Source organism: Rana temporaria, chromosome 3 (genome assembly GCF_905171775.1).
Source record: "Rana temporaria chromosome 3, aRanTem1.1, whole genome shotgun sequence".
NCBI classification, from domain to species: domain Eukaryota; kingdom Metazoa; phylum Chordata; class Amphibia; order Anura; family Ranidae; genus Rana; species Rana temporaria.
The window spans coordinates 411,108,952-411,121,002 of NC_053491.1; the positions used below are offsets into that span (position 1 = coordinate 411,108,952).

Genomic DNA, 12,051 nt, shown 5'->3' on the forward strand with positions numbered 1-12,051 from the left:
TGAAGGGGAACCACCAAGCCGGTTCAGTGACGCAGCCGCGTCACACGGGAGCGAGGAGAGGGGGACAGAAGCCTTGCCGAGTCGCCCCCAAAGTCGTGCCGTCCCTGTGTGAACCGGCTTTTACAATACTGGCATAAATGGTCGAGACGATAATGAGAAAATTATGTCAATAATAATAATATTAATTGGCTTTGAAATGTTTGTCTTTGGAATAGGTCAGTAAAAAAACTGCAGGTTAAACGAAACCTGTACTGACAAAATATATAGGCTGCCACTGTGCAACTTCCACTTTTGAAAATGCTAATTGTAAGTCTGCTGCGTGGTCATCCTAAGGGCTCTTTCACACAGGCGGACTCTGCCAGGGGATCTGCCTGCTCAGCGGGTGATCTCTCTGCTGATCCCCGCTGAGCAGGCGGAAGACAGGTCTGTGTTTGCTCTGCTGATGTAGAGCAGATGCGGACACAGCCCGCTTTCCTCTGGGTGGTTGGATGTAAATAGACTGCCTGTCCATTTACATCTGACTGTTATCTGATCTGATCTGCCAGACGGATGGGGAACGGATCTCCCATACATCAGTTTTTGGTGGATAGGATTGGATCAGATGTTGGCGGGTGTCAGACACATGCTTTTTGATATACGCTGCTCTATAGAGGACAATGGATGGTCCGATCGGGTCTGCCTAAAAAACTACAAAATGATACCTGCGCTTGTTTAAAAATCTAACAATTACAGCCAGCACTAATAGGTTTGATCATACACCTATAAACAAATATAAATCACAAAGAGTGCAGCGCCAATAAACAATAATCCTAACAAGACAGATCATATACTGTAAAGTCCGCCAAATATAGAGGATAAAGATGGTAAAATTGATGATGATATAGTCCCTGTACCAACTGAAGTGGATAGGAAATAGATGCACTCGTCACGCTGTGATTGAAAGGGCAATCCTGCTTACCAGTCTGCGTTGACCCTCAGATTATAAAGGGTCAAAAAAGCACAGATCAAACCCAGGCAAGATGGATAAATCACCAGACTCCCTCTACGAACACTCCTCAGGAAAAATGTGAATCACGATTCCAGGACAGGGGGCTCATATTTCAAACGGTAGGTGAATGCAAAATAGCCTTTTCCCTTAAAGGATACAAGGACATAACAATAGTGCAGTATGTTCTAAAAAAGCTGGATCGCTACTTTAATATAAGTTAGTTACACTCACATTCGTCAATATAAAAACAGACATATCCGTGTAAAAATGTCCACAGCAAAATAGTGTGCTTATGACGTCCTGTCCCGCCTTGCGCGTTTCGTCATCATCTGACATCTTCAGAGGCATGGCGGCTGGATGCAAACATGCAAATTATACAGAACAAGCCGGAAACGACCGGCCGGAAATATTAACTCTCTTGTGCGCTTCCCCATGCATGCCAAAAACGGAAGAGAAGAAAACATACTGGTTACATGTCCCGCTAAAACAACTATTAAAAAGGAGTAAATTTAACCTTGCCGGATCAGAGCAAGAAAGCAAAAAATCACCCAATTTCAATGAAGATCGTTGACTAACAACATATACTATATGGCCCAACCCTTCCATTAGTAAAAATGACATATCACGCACTGTGAATGCGTCACCAAGACGACAAAAATAGGTACAACATACCACATAGATGTGTGTATTTCATAAAACATATAATATACATAATCTCAGATAAAAAATATATATATAGAAAGCAGATAAACTATATGGAATAATAAGAAATAGGAAGTCAATTAGCTATAAATTTGCCGTTATTTAAAAAACAATTGACATCCCACTCTATGTTCATACCCAATGGTGAATAACTTTTAGGGTCATAAATCCAGCGGGTCTCCATTTTGGAGATCTCCCGCCGGACATTCCCTCACTCCCTCTCTAATTGGAGAAAATTTGTCTATACCTAAAATAAGAGTCCCTGTCTGGGAACCAACTGTAGGAGAAGGACCCGGCATCTGTAAAGACACCAACAGCAGGAGAAGGGCTCTAGAAGAGTTTAAGGGATCATACTGTTGTGGTGCCAATGGCTGCCCGTGCTGCCCCGTATACAATGGGGAGGTTTGACCCATTTTATTTCTCTACACAAGGATTTCAAGGTATCCACATTTATTAACTGTAACACTAAGTTTCTAGTATATGTAATCACTTGTGAAAAGTGCTACATTCAATATGTAGGTTGTATGACCCGTAGGCTTAGGGATTGGGTATATGATCATTTGTATGACATATCTAAAGACCCCTGTACCTACATAGCAAGACATTGGAATTTATGTCATGGTAAGGATGTTAGTAGCCTACATATCCAGGGAGTGGAGAAGATAATACTATCAAAAAGGGAAGGTGACAAGTTTAGATTACTTTGCAAGAGGGAAGTGTATTGGATATTCCATCTCAATACCAGGAGGCCTATTGGCCTCAACTTTGAGTGGGATATCTCACACTTCTATGAATGATCAATTATAATTTATCATCCAGGTGTTTGACGCTGCCTCAATTCCTCCTGCAGTAATGTCTTGTTCCAACAACTCCCTATGCTCCATCATCAATATAGGGATATCAGTAGAGGATAGGTACTATTCTTCCTCAGAAGCCACCATTTGTGACATATATAAGGATTTCATATTTACCACTAGACATTGGAAGGTAGGGGGCGACATGTTAGAGTAACTTCTTTCCCTTCATGTGCTGTGAAATAGACCTGAAAAGTAAAAGAAATCAGATTACAAAGACTGTTAGAAATCCCAGAGAACGGACACCCCAGGGTCTCCCACCAGGGATAACACTGTCTGGATTTGTCAGTTACACACAGGCCCGTCGCAACAGGACAGGCAAGGCAAGCAATTGCTTGGGGCCCCCGAGCTAGAGGGGGGCCCCCCAAGCTGGCTCGCCTGTCTGCCTGCTGCTATGTTCACAGGCTCCCCGCGAGCCCCCCTCCTCCCGCACGGAGAGCCGCACAGCTGAATCCTGGAGTTCAGTGCCGAAGCGTGCAGTTGCACTGAACTCCAGGATTCAGCTGTGCGGCTCTCTGTGCGGGAGGAGGGGGGCTCGCGGGAGGGGGGGGCCGTTTCTCCGTCCCCCGCAAAGTGGCGCGGTCACCGGGGACAGTGCAGCCGTCCCTCTCTCTCCACTGACTGCAATACATTACACAGTCACACTTCGGCTCCTCCCCCCTCATGGCTCAATGTGTACACAGCCAGGAGGAGGAGCCGAGGAGAGACACGAGTGCTGCACAGTAAGCAGGAGGTAAGGGGCCCCCCTTAAGCAGATTCGAGGTGAACTATTGAAGTGATGGGAGAGGAGAGGGTGGTATGGTGATATGTGCTGGGGACTGATTTGAGAGGGAAGATGATATGTGCTAGTGTGTGTGTGTGTGTGTGTGGGGGGGGGGGGGGTCCGATCCCCCCCCCCACTAGCACATATCATCTTCCCTCTCAAATCACTCCCCAGCACATATCCCCATACCACCCTCTACCCCCCCCCCCAAATTAAGATGCTCTGTTCCCCTGTGCCCATCTCACCCTGTCCCCATCCCACCCTGTCCCCATCCCACCCTGTGCTCATCCCACCCTGTGCTCATCCCACCCTGTGTTAATCCCACCCTGTGCTCATCCCACCCTGTCCCCATCCCACCCTGTGCTCATCCCCCCCTGTCCCCATCCCACCCTGTCCCCTTCCCACCCTGTCCCCATCCCACCCTGTCCTCATCCCACCCTGTCCCCATCCCACCCTGTGCTCATCCCACCCTGTCCCCTTCCCACCCTGTCCCCATCCCACCCTGTCCTCCTCCCACCCTGTGCTCATCCCACCCTGTCCCCATCCCACCCTGTCCCCATCCCACCCTGTGCTCATCCCACCCTGTCCTCATCCCACCCTGTCCCCTTCCCACCCTGTCCTCATCCCACCCTGTCCCCATCCCACCCTGTGCTCATCCCACCCTGTCCCCATCCCACCCTGTCCTCCTCCCACCCTGTGCTCATCCCACCCTGTCCCCATCCCACCCTGTCCCCATCCCACCCTGTCCCCTTCCCACCCTGTCCCCATCCCACCCTGTGCTCATCCCACCCTGTCCCCATCCCACCCTGTCCCCATTCCACCCTGTCCTTATCCCACCCTGTGCTCATCCCACCCTGTCCCCATCCCACCCTGTGCTCATCCCACCCTGTCCCCATCCCACCCTGTCCCCATCCCACCCTGTGCTCATCCCACCCTGTGCTCATCCCACCCTGTGCTCATCCCACCCTGTGCTCATCCCACCCTGTCCCCATCCCACCCTGTGCCCATCCCACCCTGTCCCCATCCCACCCTGTGCTCTTGCCACCCTGTCCTCATCCCACCATGTGCTCTTCCCACCCTGTCCTCATCCCACCCTGTCCCCATCCCACCCTGTGCTCACCCCACCCTGTCCCCCTATGCTCACCCCACCCTGTCCCCCTGTGCTCACCCCACCCTGTCCCCCTGTGCTCATCCCACCCTGTCCCCCTGTGCTCATCCCACCTTGTCCCCCTCCCACCCTGTCCCTCTGTCCTCATCCCATGAAAATGACAGGACGAGTCTTAAAAAGGAAGGGGTGCGCGAGTTTCACCAGGCCTAGGGCAGCACAAAACCTAAATACACGAGTGTGTCCTGCCTGGCTCCCTCTCCCCTCCTCCTCCCTCTCCCCTCCTCCTCCCTCCCTCACAGTCCAGAGCCGCCAGTAGGAGGCCGCCCACCGGTTCCTGTAGGCTTTGTGTGCGCGTGCAGGGGGGGTTGGGGGGCCTCTATGTCCATTTTGCTTGGGGCCCCCAAATTCCTTCAAACGGCCCTGGTTACACACAGCATGCCAGCAAGGCTTTGCAAACAAGTGTCATTGATGCACCCTGTATTACAAGTTTATTTTGTTAAATAAATATATTTAACAGATAATAACATTATATAAAACATAATAAATGTGTAACACTTATAAATAAATAACCACAAAACATTATAACTTCCTCTTACATTTTTACAACAACCTTGCTTTTAGTCCCCATTCACACCTAGGCGTTTTGTCGCCTGTAGTGTGACGCCGCTGCCGCCAGAGGGCTGGAAACACATTGCCCTCTATGGAAATGGTTCACATCTCCACGCCGAACGCCTGCCGCCTGAAAAAAGGTCCCGGACCTTTTTTTCAGGCGGCTTTCGGCGTTCGGGGACCATCTCCATAGAGGGGCACATCCTAGGGGCACATCTAGGCGGACAATCGCGGCGTTTTGTCGCCGAAAATCGCGGTACAAAACGCCGCTATTTGCCGCCGCAATTCGCGGGACAAAACACCGCGATTTCGTCCGCCTAAATGTGAATGGAGCCGGGTACAGACGAGAGGATTGATCCGTGGATACGGTCCGCCGGACCGTATCCGCGGATAAATCCTCTCGAGGATTTCCGCGGATTTGGATCCAATGGAGTGTACTCACCATCGGATCGAAATCCGCGCCGAAATCCCATCGCGATGACGTGTCGTGCCGCGATGATGACGCGGCGACGTGCTCAACGCTGTCATATAAGGATACCCACGCATGCGTCGAACCCACAGATCAATTCCAGCGGATAGATCCTCTCGTGTGTACGGGGCCTTAGAGTTGCACCTGATGGATAGTAATAGACTTTTTTTTTTTCAAATTTTCCTTTTTATTTCGTTTCTTTTCCAAGAAAACAGAAAGCAAGAAAGTGATACAGGAAACATAAGAAGAGGACTAAACACAGTCCTATACATCAACATATATATGGATATTATATTTATTCTCTCTCTTCAACTCTATTTACTGTTCATAATATCTGTATCACTACTAGTTTCAATCCATTCCTCTATGAGAGACCAAATACTTTCTACTTTTAAACTAAATTTCAGACTACCCGAGTATTCCATCTCCCCCTAAATATCCATTTATTCTTTATCTAAAGTACTAATTCCCTCCTTATCCCCGCAGCACTTCCTTCCTCATTTCATCCCCCCTTTCCCTCCCCCTTATCCCTACCTCTAGACCCCCTTCTTCCCCCATTCCCCTCCTCCAGCCGTCTATATCCTCAGGCCGGAGAGAAGAATTAGGAGAAGAGAAGAAAAAAAAAAAAAAAAAGGGTAAAAATTAAAATGAATAAATAAACAAACAAAAAAAAAAAAATAATAAGACAATACAACCCTCCCCTCCTCCGCTGTCCTCCCACCGTGCGCGAAATGTTCTCTCTCCTATTTTCCTTCTTTCTTCCATCTACTACCCTTTATCCTATTCTCCTAATAGCTTTTTACCTTCCTCCGACTGTAAAAATAAAAAAATAGTAATAGACTTTATCAACAAATGAGATGGCTGCCATATAGAGGGACACAAATTCCTGGCATAAAGGGTAATTGCCTTTATCCATGAGGTCAGTGGTCTCCAACCTGCAGGCCTTTGCTTGTCTTTATCCTGCCCATGGGGCAATGTTTGTCCCACTGACACCAATAATGGGGCACTATTAAAGTGGTTGTAAACCCAAAAATGTTTAAAAAAAAAACCCTGCAAGACATAATGAGCTAGTATGACTAGCATACTAGCTCATTATGCATTACTTACCTGAGATTGAAGCCCCCAAAGCCGTCCTCGTCTCCCCCTCCAGCCGCAGACATACCTCCCGAAGGTTACTTCCAGGTATGCGCGTGGGAGCCGTCAAAGCCGGCATTATTCATTCAGAAAACCGGCATTCTCAGTGCGCCTGCGCCGTTATGCATTATTTTTGGCAAATATCTCTTAAACCGTGTAGGTTTAGGAGATATTGCAAACACCTACAGGTAAGCCTTAATCCAGGCTTACCTGTAGGTGAAAGTTGTAATGGAGGGTTTACTTTCATTTTAAACATGTGTGGGCCGTTTCGATCCAAGGCGAAATTCGGATGAATTTTTTGTTATTCGAAGATTTGGATAAATCAGAATTTCTGAATTACTAGAAATTCATTTACATGAATCCAAGATAACAAAATTTCCGAAATTCAAATTGAATCAAATTTGAAAAATAATTTGAAAACAAGAATAGAAAATAAAAGAATAGAATAGAATAGAATAGAAAATAATTGAGTAAAACAGAACATAATAGAAAACAATAGACCAAAATAAAATAGAATATAAAAGAAAGCCATGTTTTTCTTTTCTTTTAGGGATGCTGTGATTGGTGCAGCAGTGATTTGGGTCACTGTGACTGTTGTGGCAGGAATTAGGGACACTGAGACTGGTGCGGCAGTGATTAGGGACACTGTGACTGGTGAGGCAGTGATTAGGGACACTGTGACTGGTGAGGCAGTGATTAGGGACACTGTGACTGGTGAGGCAGTGATTAGGGACACTGTGACTGGTGAGGCAGTGATTAGGGACACAGTGACTGGTGCGGCAGTGATTAGGGACACTGTGACTGGTGAGGCAGTGATTAGGGACACTGTGACTGGTGAGGCAGTGATTAGGGACACTGTGACTGGTGCGGCAGTGATTAGGGATGCTGTGACTGGTGCGGCAGTGATTAGGGACACTGTGACTGGTGCGGCAGTGATTATTGACACTGTGACTGGTGAGGCAGTGATTAGGGACACTGTGACTGGTGCGGCAGTGATTAGGGATGCTGTGACTGGTGTGGCAGTGATTGGGAAAAATTTGACTGGTGCGGCAGTGATTAGGGACACTGTGACTGGTGCGGCAGTGATTAGGGACACTGTGACTGGTGCGGAAGTGATTAGGGACACTGTGACTGGTGTGGCAGTGATTGGGAAAAATTTGACTGGTGCGGAAGTGATTAGGGACACTGTGACTGGTGTGGCAGTGATTAGGGACACTGTGACTGGTGTGGCAGTGATTAGGGACACTGTGACTGGTGTGGCAGTGATTAGGGACACTGTGACTGGTGCGGCAGTGATTAGGGACACTGTGACTGGTGCGGCAGTGATTAGGGATGCTGTGACTGGTGTGTTAGTGATTAGGGATGCTGTGACTGGTGAGGCAGTGATTAGGGATACTGTGACTGGTGAGGCAGTGATTAGGGACACTGTGACTGGTGCGGCAGTGATTAGGGATGCTGTGACTGGTGTGTTAGTGATTAGGGATGCTGTGACTGGTGCGGCAGTGATTAGGGATACTGTGACTGGTGCGGCAGTGATTAGGGATGCTGTGACTGGTGAGGCAGTGATTAGGGATACTGTGACTGGTGAGGCAGTGATTAGGGACACTGTGACTGGTGCGGCAGTGATTAGGGATGCTGTGACTGGTGTGTTAGTGATTAGGGACACTGTAACTGGTGTGTTAGTGATTAGGGATGCTGTGACTGGTGAGGCAGTGATTAGGGATACTGTGACTGGTGCGGCAGTGATTAGGGATGCTGTGACTGGTGAGGCAGTGATTAGGGATACTGTGACTGGTGAGGCAGTGATTAGGGACACTGTGACTGGTGCGGCAGTGATTAGGGATGCTGTGACTGGTGTGTTAGTGATTAGGGATGCTGTGACTGGTGCGGCAGTGATTAGGGACACTGTGACTGGTGCGGCAGTGATTAGGGATGCTGTGACTGGTGTGTTAGTGATTAGGGATGCTGTGACTGGTGAGGCAGTGATTAGGGATACTGTGACTGGTGCGGCAGTGATTAGGGACACTGTAACTGGTGCGGCAGTGATTAGGGACACTGTAACTGGTGGCACTATATTGCTCTAGGGGGATGATTGGGATTTTTTTTTACACTGTGATTGCTTATTATCGCCGTATTCCGGTATTCAGATGGCCACACTAAAGATGGGAGTGTGCTCGCTGGGAACAGCAAAGTGAGTTTTATTAAAAAGATAATGATTTCTACAACCTACATTTCATACACATACCACTATGTATCACCATGGGTTCGACCATCACAGGGGTTTAAAAAATAAAAAAGCTGTAACTCCACTTTAATGTTGATTGAGATAGTTTATTTCTACTCTAATGGCCCTGATTCTATTTTTTCATGAAAGTATTTATTTTCGTGTTTTTCTGCCTCCTTGTATTGTGTTCTATGAGCTCCTGAACCTCACCTTTTCCCCCTCGGTTCCATTTGTTTGTAATGAGAAGAGCACGTTAGTTTGGCATGTACACTGCTGTATGAGCACTACTAATCCCAAAGTCCATAGTACCTAGTCCTTCTTATGGGCCAGCAACAGAGGGTGGCTACTTTCCTAGTAGCGTGGCCCATGGAGAGTGAACGTAGTCACCCTCTGACAGGAAGTCAGATCACAGAAGCAAAAAAAGTAATTTGGAGATCTGAAGGTGCCTGGGCGCAATAGAAGGGACTTTTCTGATTAAAGTGGTTGTAAAGCCACTTGTTCTTCCTGTAATCCCCTGTGTTAGATTATAGTATGTGCCCCAGTGTATGTTATTTATAAAGAATATACCGCTGTTTACCTCATTTCCGAGGGCTACTTGTTGAGAAACAAGAAACAGTGAGATAACGGAGGCATGTAAACAGACCACGATGTAAGGGCTCAGCAGTCATGATAAGGGTGGTCAGTTTACAGAGGAGGCACAGTACCTGGAAGGATCAACCAGGTATGTTGGATGATAGAAAGTGACACATTACACAGCACAAGCACTGTTAATACTTTAACTGCTTCTGCATACATTTACTGCAGCAGGATGGCCCTTCAATTGCTGGGTCTGGGGTGCGTGTGTGCCTACCACCGGTGACCCACTTCCGCTGTGATTGGACACAGCGGGAGTCAATCAGCAGACAGTCGGGCCGACCCAATGTCCGCTGGGACCCGCCAATCGTTCCTGAGTTAGACAGAACGGTGGTCTGCCTATGTAAACAAGGCAGATCGTTGTTCTGTCAGAGGGGAAGATGGAGATCTTGTGTTTCTGCTAAGCAGGAACATGGATCTCTGTCTTCCCCCAGTCAAAGCACTTCCCCCCCACAATTAGCAAGCACTCCCTAAGAGCATATTTAGCCCTTTCATTGCCCCTGATGTTAACCGCTTCCCTGCCAGTGTCATTAGTACAGTGAAAGTGTATTTTTTTTAGCACTGATCACTGTATTGGTGTCACTGGTCCCCAAAAAGTGTCACTTAGTGTCAGAATTGTCCGCCGAATTGTCACAGTCCCATTAAAAAAATGCTGATTGTCACCATTACTAGTAAAAAAAAAAAAAAAAATCCATAAATATATCCCATAGTTTGTAGATGCTTTAACTTTTGCGCAAACCAATCAATATACGCTTATTGGGATTTTTTTAACCAAAAATATGTAGCAGGTACATATTGGCCTAAATTGATGAAGAAATTAAAAATTAAATAAAAATTGCCAGCGCAAAAAAAAAAAAAGCAAAAAAGAAAGAGCTCTATCTGTGGGGAAAAAATTATACACATTTTATTTGGGTACAGCATCACACAACCGTGCAATTGTCAAATAAAGCGGAGTTACACCCAGAAATGGAACTTCCGCTCATCCCCCTCCCCCTTCCCCCCCCTCCGCTGTCACATTTGGCACCTTTCAGGGGGAAGAAATCTGCCTAATACAGGTATTTGCTCCCACTTCCGGCGAAAGATCACTGCAGTATCTGTGGCGATCTACGCCATGTCCGGCCCCTTCTCTGTCCCCCCGCTGTCTTCTGGGAGACACACAGGTCCCAAAAGACAGCAGGGACCAGTCAGGATGCGCAACGCGACTCGCGCAGTAGGGAAACAGCCTGTGAAGGCAGAAGGCTTCACTTCCTGATTCCCTTACTGAAGATGGCGGCGCCTCCACCCGAGGGATGGGTTGGCTTCGGGTGAGTATATCGCTGGTGCCCAGGACAGGTAAGTGTACTTATTTTAAAAGCCAGCAGCTGCAGTATTTGTAGCTGCCGACTTTTAAAACTCCGCTTTAAGGCCCCTTTTCACACTAGGGCAGGACGTGCGGTGACGGTAGATATTTTTAGCGGTGCTATACCGTCAGAATTGCGGCGGTGTTCGGCCACTAGCGGTGCAGTATTAACCCCCGATAGCGGCCGAAAAAGGGTTAATACTGCCCGCAATGCGCCTCTGTAGTCACGGTGTCACGTTGTTTTCAATGGAAAGGAGCGGTGAAGGAGCGGTATACACACCGCTTCTAAGATGCTGCTTGCAGGAGATTTTTTTTCTCCCGCCAGCGCATTGCCTCAGTGTGAAAGCCCTTGCTATTTTTAGCACTAAAGCGCCTGAAATACGCCTCAGTGTGAAAGGGGCCTAAAGGGGAAGAAAACCCCCCCCCAAAAAAGTCCTGTAAAAAAAATCCCTGCAAGAAAAAGGCATAATGAGCTAGCATACTAGCTTATTATGTGGGACTTACCTGAGATCGAAACCCCTGAAGCCCCCCCGAGTTCCCCTCCGCCGCCATCTCTCCTACAGGTGTTTCAGAGCTGTGATTGGCCGAAGTGGCGATGACGTCACACACATGCGCGCGGGTCCCGGCATTTTCCCATTCAGAAAACCGTCACGCTCAGTGCGCCTGCGCCGTTGTCTATGGTGCAGTGTTTTCTGCAAATATCTCCTTAACCGTGCAGGTTAAGGAGATATTCCTTGCACCTACAGGTAAGCCATGCCCCGTACACACGATCCGATTATCGGACGAATGATCGTCCATTTTTTTTTGTATGCTAATCTCACGTCAAATCTGATGAGTTTACTAAAGTCACGAAAATTCTCGTACGACAGAATAAAAAATCGGAAGTGATGTCATGTGTTGTGATGCATTTGTATTGCATTTTCGAACGACAGCTGTACTGATTATACGAAAATCGGATGATCTGGCATTGTACGAAAAAAATTACGTGCATGTCCGATAAATAAAATCGTATGAACTGTCCTGATCGGCTCTTGGAAGCTTTGTACTAATGATCCGATTATTATACAATCGTTTCGAAAGCGGCATTTTCCGTACGATTTTCGGATCGTGTGTACGGGGCATTAATCTAGGCTTACCTGTAGGTGCAAGTTGTGTGGTTGGATTTACAACCACTTTAAAGTAGTGCAGTGCCATATAGCAAAAAATGGCCTGGTCATGAGGGGGGGGG

General features: G+C 47.6%; 1 long non-coding RNA gene across 2 annotated transcripts in view; it reads right to left on the reverse strand.

Annotated features, from left to right (window-relative positions):
* Positions 1–12,051, reverse strand: part of LOC120933062 — a 117,509-nt gene that overhangs the window by 104,037 nt on the left and 1,421 nt on the right. For both annotated transcript variants that reach the window (XR_005748057.1, XR_005748056.1), the window contains exon 2: positions 2,662–2,732. This is a non-coding gene — a long non-coding RNA (uncharacterized LOC120933062). The remainder of the gene's footprint in view (positions 1–2,661; positions 2,733–12,051) is intronic.